Genomic DNA, 23,458 nt, shown 5'->3' on the forward strand with positions numbered 1-23,458 from the left:
TTGCTGACAACATAGCCGTTTGGTGACTGAAGGAAATGGCAATTTCAACAGAGAATGTGTTGCCTATTAAAGCTGAGTATCACAGCAAAGAAAATGGAGTTGATTATATTTTAGAGTTAATTCAGATTCATTTCCTCTCGGGATTAACTCCATGCCTTTGTAGTCTGGAGAGGGATTTTCTGCTTCATCTTGGCAGTAAAGACAGACATTTCTTTGATGTGCAGAGAGTCATTGTGACCTCTGTTTATTACTACATAAATTCTCAATGACGGGGTCTGCTGCAAGGAGACTCAGACAGAAAACAGTAAAATTGCTTATATCTGTGTTACTGGTACAAAGACACAGAAAAGCTTTAACACCTGCATTTCCCAGTACGGTTAGCATCCCCACTCATCTCAAAAGAGCCCCCTGAACAACAGAACAAACATGTAATACAGCCAACTGAGGTGTGGCAAAGTAAGACCTACATGTGTCTGTGTGCAATTGTGTATGTTGTTGCACATATCTGCATATGGATGTGTTATGAATGTGTATGGGTATGCATGCACACATGCAAGTTTGAGTCTGAACCACACTGTCATACTGGAGGTACAGCTGAAGACAGGTTCAAGGTGGAGACAGACCCTACCAGATGAAAACAGACAGAGAGCCATACTCAGGCAAGCAAAAATAAAACTGACTGCATGATATAAAACTGACTCACTGCATGATACTATGGAAGAAGAGAAGCATGTAGTTTTACAGTATTTTTTGTTCCTTTGAAGAAAAGGTCTTCACAATAACAGGTGAGTGTCCCAAAAGCCAAAATAAACCCATCACAGGAACAATCAGCGTGAGCAGAAGTGTCATTTCAGAGGGGCACAACCCTTAATTGGATTTAAAAACCTTTCTTTAAAAAGTATTGCAGGATTAAAATGAGACTTAACCCCAAAATTCACTGTGTGTGTATGTCCAAAGCACTTTGGGACACAGCAAAAGGAATCCTTAACTGTCTGCCTGATGGCCAGTAAATTTGCTCCAAACACAACACCACATGTCCAACTCAAGACATGCAATTCAAGACCAGCTTGCTTTTTCTCCAAAATGCTCTCCTTTTTATTTCACTTATTATTCTGCTGTGTCATCACTGCATCTGCCCAGTTAGTGAGAGCCAGAAATCTGCAATGAGTTTCACTATGTTAACTTTGTGAAAAAGAGATAGGGAGTCATTTTTTAATCTTCAATACAGAGAGTCCCATGCACCCTTCAGGACCTGCATCCCCTGTAGCCAGCATGTGGTTTCCAACCTGGCCCAGAGAAAAAGGCTCCCTTCAGGTTTCCCTGAGGTCGACATCCTTGACCGAAAACAAACATCTGGAGGAGGAGACACACCAGAGATTACGCTGAAGATGTACTCCCTGGAGGGTGAAGGTGGGCCAACACGGCCCCCACTTTTCCTGGTAAGCCACGAACATAGGAAACACGTCCCCTTTTGTCTGAAAAATACTTCCTGTCCCGGCTCGTCTGCTTCCCTGAGAACGCAAATGCTGAACTCAAACTTACTAGACTCTGTGGCCTTAAAACCAAGGTTGTGGATGGGCCCCTTTTTTGTTGGTTGTGTTGAAACCATTGAGGTCAACATTGTTCCCTTCTGCTGGAGTTTGACTGAGGCCAACAGGGGAGTTACTAAATAATGTTTGTTTTCTGGTATAGCTATATGAATACGTTTTCCTGGAAATATTTTTCACGGAATTTCACTACCTTTATGGATTGGAGAATATGTGTAATAGCCTACGTTAAAACTTTGTGACATCATGGTTTCAGAAATAGATTATGAGCTATAAAGACCATCTTTATTAGGAAATTTATGTGCCATGTGTGCATTTACTTTAATGCACCATCAATGCTCTTTATGAAGAATGTGTATGTTAACATTGCATAAAGTGATTTAAGACTTTCTCATAGAGAGCATGCCCATGGGTAACTAGCTTGATTTCAGCAGGGCCAGGGTAACAATGGGCCATCTGATGCATTTATCATCATCTGCTTTTCACGGAAGTTCCCTCTTTCTCATTATTTTGCATGTGAACCTGGATTTTCATTGGAAATATCTGACATCCTTGAACTCATTTTCAAATTGTGATGACACCATTGACCTGTAGGTGACTATATTCAATTACTATATTCAATTACAGGAAAACAGACTAGTTACTGTCCAAAGGTATTTTGTTTTGAAAGTGTTTGTTTTCCAAAACCTATATTAATGATGTCACAGCTGCTGTCTATATCTGGGCTTTGACTTATTTATTTTCTTTAAAGTTTTTCACAGATGTATTTTTTCTCCCCTTTTTCCTGAAAGTTTGTCTCCATCCTTTTGCAGGAACCCATGTGTCTTTGTGCCTGACGCAAGGACCAACCTACGGGGAATAGAATGGTGAAATCAATCACAGAGCCTGATTTTCATGGTCTTAATGCATGTAGCAATTACTTATTGAAAACAATTTGCAGTAGCCAGTAGTAGTCATGTTTGCGTGAGTGAAAAGGCCGGATCACATTTGAAGTACGGATTGATCTGAAATGCAGCACAATGGTGTTTCAGTGCAAGGGTAACATCAAAACTCTTGACAGGGGACAAAGATTAGAAAGAACAGAAAGTTAGAAAGTTTTCTGTCAAATGCTGCATTTTCAACGACTAGCTCTATGGCCTAGGTTCAATCCCAGTCATGTTATTTTCCAACAGTGGATGGGAGCCCATAGTGGTAGAACAAGTTGGCTTCACTTTGCTAGGGATGGGGTGGGTAGGTCAGCCAAAGAGTGCTTGTCTCCTTGCTCTCAGGCACACCAAGACTCCTCAGGTGTCTTCAAGTTGCTTGGATGACGTCGGCGGAGAAGCAGCTGTCCTCCAACGAGCGTCCAGTTCACTGTGGTGTACTGTGTGACATATAGTGAAAAACAGTGATTGGCTGTGGGCAAGTGTATAGGACAATTGCATTCGTCTTGCCTCAGTGCAGTGCATGAGCTCAGAGGTTGCTGTGGCAACACAAGCCCAGCAAAAACTGTCACTTCCAAAATAGGGTTACATAAAGGGGAAAAAACCATGAAAAAGAAAGAAATCTTTCATTTTATGAGAAGCAGAAATATATGGCATTAAACAGAGCACACAGATAATGTGGACTGATAATCATCTCTCAAACATCAGTTGCGTCATGTTAGCCGTTATGACAAGAGAACAAAAACAGCATCTTACTGTGACAGAGCTTAAAAACCCTAGAGGCCGATTTATAAATCATAATCCTTAAACATTTGTTCAGGAGGAAGAAAAATGGTAGGGATTAAGGGAGTAAAGGGTAATTTAGCCAATAAAATAATAAATGGAATCACTTGTGGGGAGGTGTTACCTGTGATCTATCTGAGGAGGAGTTTGAGTGCTGCCTGTGTGTTGTCAAAGTAACCCAGAGGGAAAAAAAAGTAAAAAAAAAAAAAAAAAAACTGGTGAATTGTAGAGGTAAACTGTGGGAAGGGTTTCAGGATTTACATTAAGGTCTGTTTTTACCACAGTTGGCTTTGCTATTATGTCGGTGCACAAGAAATACTGTTTGTGAATGATGAATGAAGACGTTCAGTGGAAACACAAAACCTCAGCAGCCATTTCATAAGAGAAAATATATATTTATACATAATTTCTCTGTGGTGCAATTTGAAATGATTAAAAATAAGCTAGAGTGTATTACATTGTAAAAACACTCATAAGCTCATTTTCAAAACCCACCTTACATGGGCAAACCAAGCATGGCAGCTCCCAGAGGACACCCATTCCCTCCTGCATTTTGAAAAGATTATTTTAATATTTTGAATGATAATAATTAAATTCCATTGGTAGAACCATGGGCCATGTTGTCTCTGAGTCTCTGGAGGGCAATGATTTAAATCTACCATTACACAGGAACCCAGTGCTCTCTGTATCCGCCTTAATCAGTCTAAGCAAATTCGGTTAAAAATAGTTTTACGGTCATTCCAAACGTCCGAAGGATTATTTACATTAGAGTTTCTTATTGGACTATTAAACCAGTCTCCGCTCACAGAACTTAACCATGTTGTGATAAAATCACCAGTTAGGAGGGGCAACAGAGGAACAGACAGCTGGCGGTCACAGCCGGAATACGGTCGTCTTTATTTTAACAAGCAGAGCTAAAGATAACTTTTGCCTCAATCAAAATAGGACCATCCGGGACCTGGTTAGAGAGTGTGTGGTTTTCTTAATCAGTGGCCTGCTGCTCACATGGAGGGTGACCCGGTCTGAAAAAAAGAGAAAAAAAAAAAACAGGGACAGCACTTAAGACCTGACCCTAGAGAAGAGGGCAACAGACTTTAAGACAAGGAAGTAACCGTTGCCCAAAAACAGCACCCTGCTGCGTCTCCTCTCCGCTGAAATGATTAAAGCATTCCAGTGGTATGACCTGCCCGGTCGTGCCAGCTCCAGATATGTTGGCATGGAGGGGACAGGCAGAACTGCGAGGAGCGGATCTGGAGCGTGGAAACTGGGAGCTGATCGTTGATCAGATGGCAAACTGTAATACTGAGATTCTGCGAATGAGCGAAACATGCCACTGCACATCACAGGTGATCTCTTCAACAATATTATATCTTAGAAAAGCTATTTTCTTTATGGTCATGCAGCACAGAAACCTCTGCCCTGCTGCAAATCGAACCGTGGTTGGCACTTATGGCTCCCATATTTCTGGGATAGTCCTCTTTAACACTGTCAGATGGCCAGTTCGTGTTATAATGTGTCATTATTGTGAAGCAGACATCGGCTGGGACCCCTTGTGAGATCCGCTTGATGGCTCCACCGCTAAGCTCTGGCCTGGACCTTGAGCTGTCAGCATACACCATGCCAACATGGGGCAGCACTCAAAAACAAGTGTTTCTATAAATCAAACGTTAAGTAATGCTTAGGTCAGAGTCTGCTTGGTCTGTGTGAATTTAACAAGGTGTGGCAAGCGTGAAAGGTTTTTTATGCCCTTTTAAAAGGGGATTTATGGTGAAGAAACAGCCTTCTAGGTAAACTAAGGCAGCATAATATATGTGCTAAGCTGTCATTTTTCACATAAAGACCATTTCTACATGCTTAAACCATAGAGAAGTGGCCTTGGTTTAAATAATTTGCCTTGGATGCTGTCAGATATGGAGATTAGTTCAATCAAGTTGCTTGCAGAAAGTGCCAATCCCACCACATATGGAGCTCAGAGAGAGAGTGAACAATGATGATTTGAGAGCACTGTATCGGACTGATTTTGGTCTGAAAGTTCTGGGTTGAATAAGTGTAAGCCACACTGTCCAGTTTGGTTTACAGGCATGTCTGTCATCGATTTAAAGAGTACTGGCATAATGACATAGTTTGGATTTACCACTGAATGTGGCTACAATTATACTGAGGTGATAACCCCTTGAAAGGGTCACTGCATGTGTCGCCAGGTTTCCACAATAGGGATCATATCTAACAACACCAACAGACATTCTGTTGATTGCTCCTGTTCATCAATATATGAGGTGATGATGTTTCAAACTTATATTACGCTTACAGTGACAAGAGCATTGGAAAAGACCAATAAAATATGAATGCTAATTCTTCAGATAAATTTGCAGGAGAGATTTACTTGAGTAGCTTATACTTTTAGTAACTTAAAGTATTCATCTGGGAAATTAAGAGTAAAAAGTAGCTTATAAACATACTCAAGTGAAAGCCCTTTTGTATTACATTTTTAAACCATTTACCTTGATATGTTAATAACACAAGGGTAGTTAATTTCTTTTATGCTACCTGAGCTGTCCTGTACAGCATCATCTGCATGTAGAAGAAAGGATGTACATGTATAAAATGTTTAGTTTAGCTGTTTTACTTGTGTAGCTAGAAAGTGTTAACATGTTATCACAAATCTCATGCATGTGGGAAACAGTCACAGACCAAACAATCCTATTCCTGATTAATTACGCTGTGGTTGATATCTAATAATGTGTTGTTACACATTCATAAAGCATGTGATAATTGCAAAATTGTTGTACGGGCATGTTAATTACAACACTGTTACAGCTCTATAAGATCAATTTTATGCTTGATAAAATTAATAAGTAAGTGTCAAGCTGTGGCTTTTTTCTGTTCTTTATTGCACACACAACATTGTAGCCTCTTCCCCATTTGAACAATTCCATATCCTTTTGTACTGAGCAAGAACACAGCCCTGCACCTTCTTTAAAAACCTTTTTTCCAAGTGAATGGATAAATTCACACCATACGGGTCCTGAAGAGTTTCTTTTGAAGAGGTCCAGTATCGTCCCTGAAACAAGTTGCATAGTTTCTGCTTTGCTGATTGCAGGAATGTGTTGTTGTATTTAAGGACAGCTGTCAGAACACTGTCACATTATGCCTTGTCTAGACTAGTCTAATACTTTACTGGCAGTCACCTTGAAAAGGTGTCTTGTTGGAATGCCACTAACTCTCTTTGTCAGATTGTTTGTGAAAATGAGAACTGCAAGCATTTCAAGGGACAAAAGGAAAGGCTTACGCTTTGCAGGGCTGTTTGTGTCTTGTTAAAATTCACTTACTGAAAAAGATTGTACGCGTGAAATTCAGAAGGATTCTATATTTAGTCTTCAGGGTGGCCGCATATAGTTTCCTACCTCTGTCTTTGTTTTGAAACCCACAGCATAACTCAACCGTGGAATTCTGTACTACAGTGTGACAGATAAAAGTAACTTGTCTTTAAGGGCTTGGACTGAACCAGCTCAAACCAGTCACATTCTGCAATCACTAAATGAGAAAAAAACAGCTGGAGAGATTTACAAACTGAGGTACCCTCTATACTGTTCTGTGATTTAAAGTGTATTTTAGGAAAACAGTAAAACTAAGTAATTATATATCATATTCTTGGAAACGGTGATTCCTTGAAACCTGGCATCATGTCTGAGACTGATTAATAGTTGTTAAAAATACGTTCCTCATAATTCTTACTTGATCTCTTTCCCAACTCTCTGCGTGCATTTGTATGGGAAGTCCTGCATGCCGCAAGAGCACCAGAGCAAGAGGAGCAGACTGACCTCTATTTATCAGATGGTGAAGGTGGAGGTGTGACAACGGTGTATGTAATTAACAGGTGAAGATGGAGGAATTACTGTAGTCTCTAATCAGAAGGTAAAGGTAGAGGTATGACAATGGTCCATGTAATTAGCAGGTGAGGGTAGAGGTGTGAAAATAGTCTCTGTCATTAGCCTGTGAATATAGAGGAGAGTTAAAATAGTGTCTACAATCAGCAGAAATCACCTTACCTCACAGGTAAAGTATGGATAGCCATTTTAGAATAAAGCAGAGACAGAAAAAATCATGGTGAAATGTTGAAATCATCAGACATCCATCTGAAGGAGAAAATCTGCAAGTGAATGCAAGCAACCATATCAGAAGTACTCAGGTTCAAAGGATAGTATCATCTTAGATGCTGGAGAAGATTTATTTAAACAGAGAGATAGTATAAGACAGTTTGAAAGCTACTCTCTTCTGCCTGACTGCTGGATGAGAATACCATTTTGCCATCTTCATACAAACCTTATCAAGGGGCAACTCAGTTTAAACCAGTAAATACAGTACATCTATAATGTGGTTATATCAAATTATAATAATCAAGACATTAAGCTACCCGTATCTCTAATCAAACTGAAAGAAAAATATAGTTTTCCATGTTAAAATAAATCTGTTAACAATATGAAGTCTGGACACATCAGGATCATGAAGTTTAGGATCAGACGATCCTCATATATTATGTATATGTACTTCATAGCATCCTCTTTATTTTGTGAACATGAGGATAACTGTGTTGACTGAAGGTGACCGATTCATCTACTTAACTACATGCTTTATAATCACATTTAACGTCATTGTTTGTACTCACTTGAAAATTGTTTACAAGGTGGCTCCTATATATAGCACTTCATGAATGTCTAATGATGTGCTAATGGATTAGCTAATTAACAATTTACAGGGGATTAATTGCAGGTATCTGGAATTTGAAGTGTTGCTATTGTGAGCTATGTTAATTTATTTAAGAAAGCCCTTAACTACGGATGGAATTAAACGCCTGAAATCAGTTTACTTGATATACTTAGACTCACGTGTACATGTGATTACTATCTACACCTTGCAGTCATTCAAGAAAGATTTTAGAGGAGACCTCTTGGTTTTCTCCCCATATTATATTCATGAATTGGACAAATGTATTTTTTTTTTCAAATGTATTTTCTTTCTACTTTTTAATGGGTCTAAGGGTAAAAAAGAGGTAAAACAGAGCAGGTCTTGCTATTATTTTCAAACCTAAAAGGAATTATAATAGAATTGATGTGGATCTTTCGCCACCAGAGTCAGAGCTTAAACTGATGTGAGCTCAGAGTGAACCAAGTGTGGGTCTCTGAACTCTGCTCCAAGCCTCTCTTCTCCATCAGACCGTGGCAGACCCCACCAACTCCCTGGGCAGTTCAAAGGCTCATCACTCAAGATTTACCAGACCTCATCTGTGCATCTTTTCCGTTTGAAATCACACACTCTGCCGAGTCCTGCTCTCCAGCTCAAACAAGGCCACACCGATACTTCAGTTAAAAAAAAATGCTGGGTGGACGATGGGCACGCCTGGCGCCCACCATGCTGGGTAGTTTTCAGCACTCAGGTTTAGAGACACACATTCTGTGCATTTAATAACGCACATTGTGTTCCATTCATAATATTTGGTTCTTCCACGGTAACAGTGCAGAGGTATTTAACATGTGAGTAGTGTTGACTGTGTGGGGTGACCATTACGTCTAACAGATTTACAGTGGAAACAGACAGCAATTTGAGAGTGTGGAATGTTCTGGAAAAAATGCTGGTTATTTACTGGACTAATTGTTTATATTTAATTGATTATTATATGTCATTTCCTAATTTTGTGGTTCACTCCAGACTAATACCGATGTTCTTTCAGACGTGCTCTTTGCTCTGTTGTGGATGGTTAGGTGTTTATGCTCTTGGGTGGAATATGGCAGCGGGCTTAAGATGCCTTCACCTCCAGACATTTGCATTGGAACCATTTCCACAGACGTTGTGGCTCAGTGGGATACCTTCAGCTGAAATCTGAGACCAGGCTCTCAGACATATTGGGAGTCTACTGGACCTTCTGGTGCTATTTTAAGGCACTGAGGAAAAAAAAGGCTAATTAAGTTTTCTGGCTAAATATCAATGCATGTCAGACTTTGCGTCTGAGGAGTCCCCCTGTGTGGTCTACACTTTTCAGGAAAGTAAGGCTTGCTGTCTCTCTTTATAGTGAGCAAAAGATGTCTTTGGATGGATGTCTTTGGACGGATGTCTAAATGGAGCAGATTTACCTGGAGCTCAAAGTGCCAGGAACTGCATTGTTCTGGCACTGCAGAATCACAGAGTTTCTCGGGTCCACCGGCATGGACTGGTGTCTGCGTTCTCACAGTTCGGGGGAGTGCTTTTGCTGACCCTGTTGTTTCAGATTGCTGGAAGCAGGCAGCTCATGGCTAATTGGCTAAACAGCTATGGAGAGCCACCAATGTGATAATTTGTGAGTGGTGATAGCAGAATCGTTTAACAGTGAGGGGAATAGGGCAATACAATGTCCATCATGCACACTATGCAGCATTCAGTGATATGAGGCTCCCATATGTTGTTATGACATATGCAATTCTCAACATATTTTATTACCGATAAATTTACTGTCCAGTTAATCTGTCTCTGACTGTTTTTCCCTCTTTACACAAACTCACACACACACACACACTTGCATGCACACACAAATATAAATTAGATTCTTGCGTATATACTGTGCACTATGTGTGTGCGTATGTGTGTGTGTGATAGGTATCCCACAATTTCCTCAAAAACCATGACCGCAGTGATTACCATCCCCTAATTATCTTTAAAATCACAATAGCAATCAAGGAGATCATCTACAGGTCAGATGGGATGCAGATATCTACAGTTGTCCACACTGACATACCACAGCATACTGAAGTAACATGAGTACCGTTACAGCTGCACGAACTGAGAAAACAGTCTCTCACTTGACCCGTGTAACTCACACTTTATCAGCACCTGAAACCTCTTAACCATGTCAGATAAATGATTACTGACGTCTCTGCATTCTCCTGCAATGGAGAGACAGCCAACTGGACTCAAGTGTCTTTTTTTTTCCTCCCAAGCTTTAAATGTTCACTTGAGAAACAGGCCGCTGAACTGAGTGGTCTGAGCAATTGCAGGGCTTAGTGATTCAGTGCAGAGGCCTTGCTTCTGAGATTTGCGATCGGCTACGGGGAAACATGCCATCAAGTTCTTTGTAACTTTTAATCCAGCCAGCAGAGGGTGCTGCAGGAAGAGAACAGGGATCTGGGAAAGATGGGTGTGAAAGCCTTCACAGCAAGAATCACCAATTGAATATACTGGGCCTGTCTCACCATGCTAACAACTGCACTCATGCAGGACTGATGGGGGATAGGGAAAGCGATCCTCCAACCCACACTTGCATTCCAACCATGACTATTTTTCACACTATATGTCACCCAGTGCAGTACAATGAGCTACATTGGAGGAGGGGGGTGGAATCAATAATGTCATATGAGCAGCCTGCAGAAGCTTGACAGATCACAGGGTGCCTTAGAACAGCGAGATGAGCAACCCCTGCCAACATATCCAGCCCCTACCTGTTGTGGGCTCATGGTAATTGTTGGGCCATAGAGCTCAGCTTGTATTTAGGGTGTGCACCTTAATAACTGAGCTCTTTGGGAGTGTTGAGAAATGCTTCTTTTAACATTTGATCTCGTCTGTTGTCTTCCAACTATTCATCATTAAGATTAGCCTATTCATCAGCCAGAGTGTAATTACATGCATTGTGCTGTACCATTTCCTAGTGGTTTTGCAATGCGTTTGGCTCGTACGTGACAATGATGAATTCAACCGCAGCTGAAAATCAGTAGCCAAGTTCGGTTAGAGAATGAATATTAGTTAAATATGTAATGATAATGTCCAAATACACTGAACCATTGAGAGCAAATATTAATGTTGTTTAATGTTGAGTTAAGTCAGCATTCTGCGCAATTTTGAGGTGTCCTGGAATGTAATGAATTGAACAGTAGAAATTACAGTTTTCATTATAAAACAACACCCAATAAAGTTTGAGGCATATTCATTTCCTGAACATTCCATTCTTGTAGAATCCGGGCCAAGCTTTCGCGAGGGAACTTAGAGAACTGGGAGCGCATCGATGTCGGTGGGGTTTTAATTCATTTGTGGCCTGCAAGGAGCAAAACCAACATATTTAGTTCATATGTTTCCAAGAAATAAAGAAATACTAGTAAACAAAATATGATCTTATTTAATTATCCTTACCCACAATTTGCACTCAGGATGCGGTTTTGTTTCATTTTATTCCAGTGTTGTGTCCGATCAGCAGCCTCTTGTTAAAAGACTCAGACCAATGGGCCAACGGTCAAACTACATTACACTGCAGTGACTTAGCCAACGCTGTTACACAAACACTATGTTTGCATGTTATCCAGTCATAGATCTGGGTACTAACTGAAGCAGTTCGGGTTAAGTACCTTTCCAAAGCGTACAACAGTAGTTCCCCACCTTGGAAATGAGGTAACAACCTTTGGGTTATGAGCCCTGCTCTTTACCACTACTGCACCTTGCTGCCCTGCCCACATTTCTGCCCTACTATCAAGTGAAATTGCTTCAATCTCCCTGTCATGCTAGGATTTCTCCCTGATACAGATGGAGACTTGCACGCTTGTAGACACACATGGAAGTAATTCGGCCCTTTGCTGTACTGTGTCATGGAGTACATGACCATTGTGTTTGAACACGATTCTGATCATGAGCAGTATGTGACTCTGGGCCTGGAATTGATCTGGTCGTTTTTTTTTTTTTCTTCCCTAACTATGTTAATGAGCAAAATTAACCTTTATTTTTGGTAGTATGGAGAATGGTGTCTGTAAATCAGCAATATATGGCTGCTTATTATTTAAGCTGCTCATATTTCATTTTGGCAGGTTCCATTGCTCAATGTGGTACACTTGGAAGTCCTACACATTTTACTTTACACTTATGATTTTTGGAGCCTGGCAGATATTGTCCCTGGTGATGACACGATATGGGACTCAAGCACTGGACCATGGTGTGTTAGGCGATTTGATCCAATTTGGGGAAAAATGTTATGGGTTCATTTTCCAGTGCATTTCAACAGTTTTCCTAGAAGAGCACACTCTTGAGAGCCAGGGGTGACCCTTGGAATGTTGGACGGTTACAGTTTAGAGCTTCTCATAATGACAAAATGCCTATTTTCAACGGATACGCCAGCTCATCACTCTGAGTTTCTGGCAGTGGGGAAGACCGCAAATGGTTCCTACAGCTTCTGTCCCGGAGGAGGAGGGCTGTGTTTTCTTTGTCGCATTGTTCCCAACCAACAGTCGTCCAAAGGGGAGACAGAGGCCCTCCCGTGCTGACCATGCTTCGGACACAGATGCTCAGGCATTACTATATGCCGTATACAGCTTGTAGGAAACCCTGAGGTCCTGTCTGAGAAACTGCACATTGTATTTCTGTGTGTTTCTCACACCCACACATAGAAGTGTTCCCATAGCATGAGGAGTTTTCCAGTGCAAGCAAATTATGTACATTCATTAATTCCAGAGGGTAATGCAATCGGTATGACACACCTTGGCCAGGGTACACGTGAACACTCTGTGTTCCTAACATGTTTGTAGTCTTCTTCTTCTTCTTAAACCCTTAAACTCCATATGGGACAGAGGTCATCCAGAGGTTTCCTCCCATTGGCTCTCTCTCAAGGTAAAATTTGCAGCTGTTGCTGGGAATGCCTCTGCATATGTTCCTCAGTCTCCCTGGCTCTAGCCTGGTGGGTCGGGGCTTCCTTGCTTTCCATCACCTTGAGGGAGTCACCTCAAGGCATTGAAGACTACACCGGATGGTGGTTCTCTCCTGATGTGCCACACCCCCCCTCCCCCCTGAGTCTTGTTCTATCTCTGAATGCCTCCAGTTTCACTATGAAACTCTAATGAAGATGAATACCAGAAAACTCAGTTCAGACTGCGGACACGCCCGATCACCCATAGCCGAACCGTGAAAGCAACTCCCTGTAGATATGACTCTGTTCCTATGCCTCAGTGAATGCAGTGATGTTCCGCCCTTGAAATCATTTCACAGGTTTAGGGCTAATGTGTCTAAAGCACATGTGGGATCATACCAATGGTTGTCCTATTCAGTAAGTTATAAAATGCACATTTAAACAAGAACATTCTCAAACTGTGACTTATGTTTGTTTTGATAGGGGTAGAGTAGTGCCATATACCCCTAGAACTCCCTTCCCTCCTCTACAAATACACACACACACGCACACACATACACAAAGATTGAAAGAAAGCATGACAGAGATGACATGATCTCGGGGGGGCCTCTATGAGTATGGTGAGGGTGTTCTAAAACCAGGCCAAAATCAATTTACTTCAAAGGTCCAGCAGAAGGCATACACGATTATCTATTGGACAGCTATTGGACAAAGTTCCCTTTCTACAGATGGAAGCCAGACTGTAAATAAGTTATGATAGCAGCAGCACTAGTGTCATGTTTGTGTAGACTTTCTCAGGGTAAAAAATAAACCTTATTTAGGGTCCAAAGCAGACAATGTCAATGACTTCAGCTTGCTCCTGTCCACAAACTGTGACTACTTCCCTGGCACTGAACATCTCAGTCTCTGAGGCTGAGAGAAAGAATCTCCAAAGCTTTACTTATACATGTCTTATTAAACACAAACACCCCTGTTGCCCTTTGGTGTGACCTTTCTGTGTTACTACTTACTGGTGTCTTTGAAAGCTGCCCTATGGAAACCCTTATTGTTGCCCATTAGTGGTGCCCATTTAATACTACATTTCTGCATTGGCATTCAGTTACACTTAAGTGGCCCCCTGATACCCTTCAGTGTTGCCCTTTAGCCTCCCCTCTTAATTGTTGCAGTGTTAACCATTATTTTTCCCTTTAGTGAGATCCTGTAATACACTTTTTTTACCCTTTGGTGTTACCTTCATGTATTACCTTTTAATGATACCTATTCATGATGCCCTGTCATAATCTTCAGTGTTACCCCTAAGTGCTGCCTTCCATAGTAGGTCTCCAGTCTCTCAGGGTGTACAACCACGTTTTCTAAATGGTTAAAGGGAAAATTACATACAGTTTTATGGTACAATACATCAGTCGGAGATTGCTTACAGTTTGTGAAATGTAAAAAGTTGGAATACCACATAAAGACATGGCCAAATGCTTGAATAACAGGGCCGGACTGTTTGGTAACAGCAGGGAACGGCAGAAGAGGTCAAAGAGACAAGCCTCACCCAACTCTCTGATCTTTTCCCAGGGAAAAAAAGAGATCAACAGTAATAAATGTTTAAAGTCTGTCCGTTTTCCTCTGATCTCTCCCCTTTGTTTTGATTTCCTCATGCAAAAAGGGGTGGTGAGACCCCAGCCCCCCCCCGGCAACTGCTGAGTAACAGCTCGGCACGCAGACCAGTGACATCACAGCCTGGCCTGATGCGGCCCGGATCCTGGGTGTGGGCTGGGTCCACTTCCCTCCGTGAAGCGCTCACCCCTGTCCTCCCATTATGATGTCATCATGGTGTCACCCTGTGTGAGGCTGCTGAACTCAGAGAGTCCGCTGGCAAAGCAAGTAAAAAAAAAAAAAGAAGAGGAACAGGCTCCTTTTCCCCCTGCTGTTTTTATACAAAAATGAGTTTTTGGATGCATTCAGTTCCCTGTTTTTTTCCTTTTGTTTCTGCACAGTTTCAACGAAAGTTCAGTCATATTTTGGTTGGAACTGTACCCTGTCAGATTGCATATTTTAAAACTGAAAGACTCTTAACATTGTAGAATTGCCATTTCCTGGTAAAGAAAACAAAATAGTTAACCCCAATAGGTGACTACCTCTACCTCCTTAGAGTGTGGATTGTTATTGTTAAATTAGGTTTTTAAAGAGTTTTATATCACTTTATCAATCTTGGAAAAGGAAATATATGTTTAGAATTCTTGGAAAGGGAAAATACGTGAGTCAGTTTATCATTTCAACAACACAAGATATCCATTTGTGAATGAGTTTGGCATTATTATAACCTCTTTACAAACATGTTATTACATGGAATGCGCAGGTTTCAGCATTCTGAAACCAGAGGGCATTGCAGCCCTGCGGTTTGTGTGTTGGACAGATACAAGCTTGCGGCTGAATCTGTTTATGTGCTGGAGTGCAGTGCTGGAAAGAAGAAAAGAGGCTTTGTGTGTAGACAGTACCCTGGATGCTGAACAAAGCAGCCGAGTGATGGCATATCAGAGCTGAAAGCGTATAGCGTGCCTGTCAAGGATGAATATAATTTCCTCCTTTCTCCTATACATTTTATAAGCTAAAGGTAATTGTGGCCATCGTCAGTTTGTTTCTTTAGGGAAAACTTTGACCAAACCTTAAAATCACAGAATTACTTTGATACGTCAACAAACCAGGTACAGCGCAACAAGCCAGGACTTGAAAAAGTATTTTCTTCAAAACGTTGTCGGGAATACGTTCACATTTATTTATTATATAAATTTTCACATGAACTCTGCCTGTATTTGACAGCCATTTTTTGATCTTAAGGAAGTACTTATTCAAATTGAAAACCATAATAGGTAACATTGCACGATTGTACCCAGGGCACATGCAAGCATCTATTAAGTACTCGACAGCACAAAATATTTTTTCCAGTCCTCTGTGGTATTGTAAAATGCTTTGTCTCCAGGTTTTGGATAGGAATATAATATTAGATTTGCAGTGTGTTAGCATCTTACATGTAAAAAAGGGAGCACCTGACAGCACTAGGCTACTGAGACTCCTTTACTGTCAGGCTTCTGTGGAACTCACAATTGATAGTCTTCCCTGTTAGAGGCATGATAAGATGACTTTAAAATAATTACTCTTTATACTACTTTTAGCATCACAGTTAAGAAGAACAAGAACAGTTTTAAGTCTTGAAGTAGATGTTTACAGAAGCCTTTAAGACATGGGGGGAGGGGGGCAGAAATATAAAAACAGGCTCACTTCTTTCTGTAACCCTACACCTGAGCCTAACAATAAGAAATGCTGACTAGGTACAAACAGAAACTTGTCCCAAGTCCAACCACAAAACCACAGAGTGTAAGCCATCAGTTATACCCTCTTCCCCCATCATCAATATACCCACTCCCCCCCTACCTCAAAACAAGACGTACAATTATAAAACACCATCATACTAGGGGGGACAGTGATTTACAGCCAGGATCAGATATGCGCCAGCCTGTCCTAATCTCTGCAGAGAATCACACAGGCCCCCATCACCCATATTATTCTCAGTTGCTAAAATAGAATCGGGTATAGTGTTTCACCGTTGAGTCTATTGTGTTGGGAGATTTGTATCTCTGTCGCTCCGGGAAATCCAAGCTCTGGTTTGATATTCTTCACGTATGCATGGTTTTTAGGACGCCGCTTCCCCGCGGGGCAAAAACTCTGGGCCCCTGTTTCTCTTGCACCCTTTCACTGCTCTTCCTCCACCTGTCTTTTTTTTTACCTCATGTCTGTGCTCTTGGTTAGCCTGGCTTTTTTTCTTTTACAAAAGTTTAACACTAATGGCGATCTCCATATGACTGGCTATGGCCCAGAGCACCAATTCATTGTAAAGAACAGGCTAATAGAGTGGCTTACACTGAAATGAGGTCCAAAAATGACACGTGTCGTGAGCTGGGACGGAACGGCATGAACGGGTGGATCTGGTCTAGAACTGCGCAGCATGGACTGAATGGAATCCCAGTTCCGGGCTGACACTTGGATGGCTCACAGCAGAGCATTAGAGACACCAGACCTGCTCTAGCAGAGAGAAAAGCAAGGGGACAGATATGTGTGCTGTCTGCAGACACCGCTGTTAAACTGACCTCAGAACAGGAGTGTCACTGCCCAAACAGGTCCGATACAGTCCCTGAAAGTGTTCATCCCTGCCACTTCCATTTTCTTTCCACCTAAAAAGCAACTTTGGCAACACGTGTGGGCAATTTTCAGGGGAATCTGAGGGGTTATTCTATTCGTTCAATAGATTCTCGTTCTTCATTTCTCCATCAGAAGAGATCCTTTCATCTTTAATATGCGTGAAGAATAAAATAATAATAATATAACGTGGATTCTAGGAAAGGGGAGTTATTTGACTAAGTCTAATCATATCCTGAAAAACATGGTTCTCCTCTCCACCGCATCCACGGGATTACATTACTCATTTCCACAAACAAAGGGAGGCTGCACGGGCAATGGAGGGTCTGAGTTCTGTAGAGAGAAATGATAACACAAAGAAATTTAAAAAAGCGACGATAAAACCACCGTTGACGTAACTCGGGCGACTCCGTCTCCCTCCACACAGTAAACGCTGAGGGCCGGGTTTGTTTTGGACTTCCTGTCTCCCCCTTTGTTTGGATATGCTGGCTCACGCTGTGTGTTCCTCTCCTCTCCTCCCCTGCGGTTCTCTCGCCCGGCCCTGTGTGTGGAGCAGGCCCTGCGGGGGAATGCTCTGCCCTCCTTCTCCTCAGGCTGTGGGAACTTGGCAGGGCCAAAGGAGCCTGTAACCTGTTTCACAAACGAATGCCCTTGCTGCTAGTTCCATTTGAATAAACACAATTCATAAACTCAGCAGTTGCGAGTAATGCAACTTAAAGAGTACATCGCGACTGAGAAAGAGCCTCTACTTCACCATCATTTTTGTCAATGAACTCACTTAAATATAATATAAAACGTGAATTTGATATATTTCTGAAAATAATCTGAAACAATTTGTCACACATACATTGCATTTATTTGTGCAAGGATTTTTTTTCCCAAGTCCACTCAGCAGAATGTAATGTCCCATGATTGCTATTATTCCACAAGGCCTCTTGGCTGTTTGGATGAGGTGGCTCTCAGACGGGACATTAACATTTCAGAACAGTCCCACAGGCCTGCCTCTCTGGGCAAGGCCTCACCGTGCCTCTCCCAAGCGATATTCGATATCTGCCACTGATAATTGATTATACACACGTTGTCCTACTGAACTGTTCTCACAGGGGTCAGTTCGTCAGCCAAAGGTCCTTTCACACCAATAGCTTGTGTTGTGTAAGAACACTGCTCCTCAGCAGCAGCTGTGTTTTTGTAAAGATTAAATTGATATGAGACAATGCTAATGACCTTGAGGCCTAGCTTTCACCCTTTTTATATGATCCTGATGTTACACTGCAACCATTGTCAATAAACAGAGAGTCTTATTTTAACCCCTAACCTGCTATGTTGTAATCCAGATATATCTGTCTGAAATAGATTTCTTCTTGTGGTTGCATGGACTTCCACCAGTGTTAACCCTTTCGCACGTGTTATGTTACATGTTTGTTATGTTTTCATTAGCGTTATTAAGCTTCTCATAGTTTTCACTGCCACATTTGCTATACTTTGTAACATTAAATCACTGTTTCCTCAAAACTAATGTTAGCTAGAATTTAGTGTTGTAATCACACTGGTTTGACCATACACGTGAAAGGGCTAATCATAATCATAATCATAATCATACATTTGACCGTACGTGCAAAAGAGTTAATATTTTTCATGTTAGGATGCAAATTTCATTTGCTTGTACGTATAAACCTTCAGGCTTTGGTCTAGTCACAGTTGTGCTTACTTTGATCTTGGACATTTGTTGTGTTGCATAAAATGACAAAAAGAGAAAGCTCCAGTCTGTTGTTTTCACATCAACAGAGGAGGGAGAAATGAGCATGTAGGAGGGATGTTTTTCTTGTTAATTTGGAGACCAGATGCTACCCAGGTGTACTGCATAAAAGAAGACCTGTCATTGGATTTATGACTGAGGTCTTCGTATTACTTCGATGATGCACTTTGGATTCATCATAAATGCTACAATGACGTTAATTCAGGGATATTTGAAACCACAATGTGCAGCATTTCGCCAGGAGAAGCTTGGAACAGATGAGAACCGTAGATAATTTGTTTCGCCATTAAAGCCATGCTGAAAACCACTTTAATGAAGTCACGGTTAGGGTTAGTTATTGTGCAATGAAAAAAATACCTCTTAACCCTTTGAATTTGGGTGATGCATGCACCCTGTGCATAGTCTAGTGGTACTTGCATTCACTGCAGATTCTCCCCACTGTTTCAAAATCTAGACTGACGAGTCCTTTTTTCCTGTAGATTATGGGGATTGAATCTGGGCACAATAAAACCTAATTGATTTAGCTGTTTTCCAATAACAAACTTTACCAAGAATTGTGCAGGATTTTTTTCTCTGAGATGCTCTTTCCTGGGTGTTGGACAGTAAGAGGGTTAGAGGTCAGAGAGAGACTCCTTTATCAATCAAACTGAAAAACAGGACATCAGACTGTTTATGTCAAAAACTATAATATACGCTGTACCTTATGCGGATGCTGGAAAGTACAACGAAATGAATGGTACCTCGTGGTATAAAAAAATCCTTTCCACATGTTGACCTGAAATTTTCTGTTACTAGTAACTGCAAAATAAAAGTTTTCCACACTTCAGGTATTTGCCACCAGAAAACATTCTCCCAGTAAAACATCTTTTTTTTTTACTTTCATAAGCTTCCATTTTGTCAGCAAGTAGCGGTCATCCTGTCTAAAAATCTCTTTCCAGCAGCAGAGTCTTACCATTTGCCCATTTATCATAATTGCACACATATATTCAAACATTTTCTCCTAAGCTACTGTGACCTTTCCCGAGACTGAAACAGCTTGCAGATTTGAGCTTTATCCAAGGTCAGGTTCTAACTTTTTTTAAAAGAGTTTTGCTCATTTTTTTAAAATGAGAACTTTGATTCCTTTAAGGGGAATCTGCTTTAGGCTTCTCTTGCTTTTGCAGAAGGTTGAAATAGTGGTACAAATAAACAAATAACCTGCTATCTAGGCTGTGCTACTTTAGTAAAACAGTAAACATCTGACTAACACCTGATTAACATCTGACTAACATAAAATGAGAGAGAGATGAGTGGAGTTGAATCAGTCATTTTCCTCCATGCCGTCACTTGGGTTAACAGTGAGTTTTGACTCAAAGGAAGACAGGTGCCCCAGGGTTCTGTCTACTGACCATTCCCAAATATGTAGTCCATGACATGCTGTTCAAATCAGCACCTCCATAACCACCCTTCTTTATTATGGACCTGTGGGATACATGTGCTGTCCTACCAAATGAATCAGTTGAATATATTTAACAAATGAATGCAGAAGTCTACCTTGTGTTCATATTGAAGTGTTTGACCTTGAAAAATTACCATTTAAAGTAATGACAGCAACAATAAAGCATTATTTTACATGTATTATTTTTACTTGTCGGCACGTTATTACAGTAAACCTGGATGATTGCTTGATGTGCTCAGATTATGACGAAAGATATAACTTTGCCAAAGTATGACAATTGAGAGACTAGACAGAGCCAGACCTCATCATAATGGTTAGAAGCTCTAAAAGCAATATTTCCCCCAACCCAAATTATCCGTGTCTGGGACATGACAGTGGTGCATAAGGACGGCATAAGTTCCAGCCTGTTAGAGAAGACATATTTCCAGGACCTGATCTCCTGACATGAATGGATGTGGCTGTAAATGTCCCTGGTTTTGTAAGGGATCTGCTTCATCATTTTCAATCTTCAGACTGTAAAGCGATCTCTGCTTTTGGCCCAAACCTGTAGCCACAGTTTTATGAGCACTATGCAGAGATAGTGCTGATAGCTGACATTCATTGTGCTCACATAAAGGAATATGGAAGGAAATCTGCCTCCATAAAATGGCAGTAAAATCTGGAATGGAAAATAGTTCAGTTTTTTTTATGTATTCCTTCATTTTTACCTGTGCAAATTACAATGGGAAATATGCCTGATTTTGTTTTGAAGCATGCAATTTTATACACTTTAAATGTGATGATACCTTTTTGAATCAAACACCGAAATAAGTTTTTTCCTCCTCCTCAAAAACCTTTAAGAGCTGGAGCAATAGTGGACTTTGAAATAATGTCATTAATTACTGGAAAATCAAATGTAAAACAGACTCTACCTGTATAGAGTTATATTAAAAATAAAACACTCTTACATGTAGACATCAAAAATCGCCTGCTTTAATGGGGAGAGGGGTAAATTTATTCAATAAAAACTGTAAGTTGGTGGCTCTTTATGTTGACACAGAAGTTCTTTTGAAGAAAAAAAAAACCTGCCCAGATTCACAACAAGAACGGCACGTCCTTTCAACTCAGCTCACTCACTCCCCCAACCCCAACACACACACACATACACCCTCCTACACCTCCCCAATACACACAGGCACATTCCCAGTCACATAGAGCTGAATGAATAGGACCGGGGTAGGACTGGGGTCTGCATCTGCAAAGCCGGAGCAGCCCTGCTGCATCTCCATCTCCACAGTGCAGCTGTGTCAGCAGTCACAGCTGCAGTCTGGCAGGAACACTGCGTCCAGGAGCTGCAGGAAGGAGGAGAATTGTGGACGGGTCTTCCTGTCAGGGCAGAAGGGTGTCAGACAGGGCTGGGGAGAAGGGTCAGCGGGGGCTTATGGCAGTGAACTCATATTGGGATGAACCCTGTAACTATTACATGCACAAGGAACATGTATGTGCACGTTTCTTATGGCTGCTCCTTCAGAGTCAGTTGGTAACAAAAGTGTATCACATTTCTCTCATGGACTGATTAAAAAGGGGAGATCTGAGGAGGCTGGATACATGGTCATTTTGTAGAACATATAGAGGCTGTGTCGTCTGGTTGGTGAGTGCCGAGAGGAGCAGAGTGCGCTGTCCGGGCATTTGATACCAGATATTCTGAAGTGTGTGGAGTCTGCTTCAGGCACATTTAAAGAAAGCAGTAACTGAATGTTGGACAGCCAGTGAAACGAATGGGTTGTCTTGGTCTAATTACCCCCCCCCCCCCCAAGGATTACTCCTCCATTAGCCAGACAGCAATCTCCTCCGTTGTTTTTCTCGAGGTCCTCTGCAGTGTTGCTTGTGAGGTACCTGGTTGCTGCTCACTGATCTGGTGGCATCCGTGCAAGAGGTTGGGTGTGTCGGCGCTGGACCGGGACCAGGAGCGGACCGGGGCTGTCTGGAGCGTGGCGTTCCATTTCTCCTGCCAGTCTGTCTCTCTGATCGGAGATCTGAAACAGGTGCACTCTGAGACCCCTTCGAAATTTAAAAAAAACATTCCCCTCTTTTATTAAGCATGTTCTCCATAGCTCCATAATGAATAGCACGTTTAATGGCTCTACAACATTTTTTACTTAATTTTCACAGACTTGGATCTGCCCTCGTTTCTTGGCGCAGACGTACAGTGTCAAGCAGTGAAAGTGAACTCCGGTGATTAAGCAATTCCTGCCTCCACACCTTAAATGTGGAACACATGACACTTGACTTGACCCACGTAAGGTCTAAACGAGTCTGGCTTTTGGTGTGCCGTTCCAGGGCATTCAGGGTTTCTCTGCGGTGCTCCAAGACAAACAGGGCGAGCGGTGCATGCACTGGGAGAGGTAAGACCATCTCTAATGGGGCGTCTGAATCACCGAAGCCTTAAAACTGTGGGGGGCGCTGTTTTAGTTCCACAATGGGAGGGAGGGGGATGGCAGTGATCTATTTCATCTGAGCTCCATTCGCTCTCTGCAGAGACCTCTGTACATCAAGAATAATATTCCATAGCAAAGTGACATTTTTACAGGTCTGGCTGTGCTGCTGAATGTATGGTTCAGCTATGAATAATAAAAAGAGGTCTGTTCAAAGCTCTGCAAATTAAACATTTGAATCACTCTTGTGTAAATACAGGGGGCAGGATCCCGTAACAGACAATAGTTGTGCTAAGAGTGATTGTATAAAATCTTAGAACAGACGTCCAAAGCTTGAGTTTATGATTTAAAGGTGAATGAATGATGCAGTATGCACTCTAGTACCTTATGATAAAGGATTTTTCCACAGATTTCATCTTTACCAATGTAATATAATTTATAACTGGCTATAATTCACTATCAATTATTTGTGGCTTCCATCAGGGGGATGCCTGGCAAGTACTTTGCATCAGAATGCTCAGTTAAGATGGGGAGTGAGGTATTAATTCTGCCAGCTATCCTGTGAGATGTTTCAATACCTAAATTGAGAGAGCCAAATTGGGAATATTGTCAGGACCCTGGGGAACGCCCTTCTCCTTGGAATCTTTAAGGCCCACAAAGGGTGAAACTTTCGGTGTAAAGGCTCATTCAAAGTAAGGCATCTCTTAGAGCACAGTGTCCCCATCACTATGCCTTGTGCATTTTACTTTGCTCAAAAGGACTGTCCTCTCCTGGGCCAACACCACTT

This window comes from Megalops cyprinoides, chromosome 14, assembly GCF_013368585.1.
Source record: "Megalops cyprinoides isolate fMegCyp1 chromosome 14, fMegCyp1.pri, whole genome shotgun sequence".
NCBI classification, from domain to species: domain Eukaryota; kingdom Metazoa; phylum Chordata; class Actinopteri; order Elopiformes; family Megalopidae; genus Megalops; species Megalops cyprinoides.